This window comes from Octodon degus, unplaced genomic scaffold, assembly GCF_000260255.1.
Source record: "Octodon degus isolate 3935 unplaced genomic scaffold, OctDeg1.0 scaffold00208, whole genome shotgun sequence".
Lineage (NCBI taxonomy): Eukaryota > Metazoa > Chordata > Mammalia > Rodentia > Octodontidae > Octodon > Octodon degus.
The window spans coordinates 3684103-3685323 of NW_004524784.1; the positions used below are offsets into that span (position 1 = coordinate 3684103).

The 1221-nt window shown below is 71.3% G+C and overlaps 1 protein-coding gene across 6 annotated transcripts in view; it reads left to right on the top strand.

The window, feature by feature from the left end:
* Nucleotides 1-74: 74 nt before the first annotated feature.
* The window catches only part of Bmi1 (BMI1 proto-oncogene, polycomb ring finger), a 10994-nt gene continuing 9847 nt past the window's right edge, over nt 75-1221 (top strand). For 3 of the 6 annotated variants that reach the window (XM_023704954.1, XM_023704955.1, XM_012517729.2), the window contains exon 1: nt 946-1155. The gene's annotated coding sequence lies outside the window, so the exon portion shown is untranslated. Of the gene's footprint in view, nt 216-944; nt 1156-1221 lie in introns of those variants that run through there. The other 3 variants (XM_023704957.1, XM_023704958.1, XM_023704956.1) reach the window with 3 other exon arrangements.

Sequence of the window (1221 nt, forward strand, 5' to 3'; positions counted from 1 at the left end):
CTGCCCGCGCGCGCCCCGCCTTGGCGGCCGGTGGCCAGGGAAGGGGCCGGCGCGGACGCAGGAAGGCTGGGGCGGGCGCTGTTGTTTCCGCGAGCCCAACTCGGGCGCAGGTTCAGCGCTCGGCGCCAGAGTCCGGGCCGCAGTCCTCGGAGCTCGCGGGCCGGGCACCCAGGTCGGCGGGAGCCCGCAGACGCGTGCACCACGGGCGGGACAAAGTAATAACGGGGGCGGGCGGGCGGGCTACGCGGCGTGCGGGCCGAGCGGTGCCCGCGCCGAGAGCAAGGCGGCGCGTGTGGCGCTGTAGAGAAATGTCTTTCTCCGCGGCCGCGCCAGTGCCGATGCCGCGCAGCGCGAGGGGGAGGGGGCGGGCGCGCGGCGCGCAGGGGAGGGGGCGGCCACGGGCCCGACTACACCGACACTAATTCCCAGGCCGCCCTTAAGGAATGAGGGGAGCACGTGACCCCGGGGGGAGGGGGCGGGCGGACTCCGAGCCATTTTGGAGCCGGTGTCAGTTTCCACTCTGCCTTCAGCGGTGCATTTTTTTTTCCACCCTCCCCTCCCCCTCCTCATCCTTCCTCCCCTCCCCCCGCCTCGCCGCCGCCGCACGCACACACGGCGCCCCCCGCCCGCCCTCCTCCCCCCACAGCAACTATGAAATAATAATCGTAGTATTAAAGGCAGAGATCGGGCGAGACAATGGGGATGTTGGCGAGGGAGCCCCGAGCCGGATTAGAAACACCTCTCAGCCCCGCAGAATAATACCGATCGCGCCCCCTCCGCGCGCTCCCTCCCCCGAGCGCGGAGCGGGAGGTGGCGGCGGCGGCCGAGGAGGAGGAGGAGGAGGAGGAGGAGGAGGAGGCCCAGGAGGAGGAGGCGTTGGAGGCCGAGGCGGAGGCGGAGGAGGAGGCCCAGGCGGAGGAGGAGGAGGCCGAGGCGGCGGCGGCGGCGGAGGAGGAGGCCGGGCTCGGAGGCAGCATGAGCTGAGCGCGGCGGCCGCGGCTCCCTCTCGGCTGCGCTCGTTGCCCATTGACAGCGGCGTCTGCAGCTCGCTTCAAGATGGCCGCTTGGCTCACATTCATTTTCTGCTGAACGACTTTTAACTTTCATTGTCTTTTCCGCCCGTTTCGATCGCCTCTCGCCGGCCGCTCTTTCCGGGTACGTAGGAGGAAAGGCGCCTCCGGGACGGGGCCGGGGGGCGGCGGGGGTCCGCGCGGGCCCGGG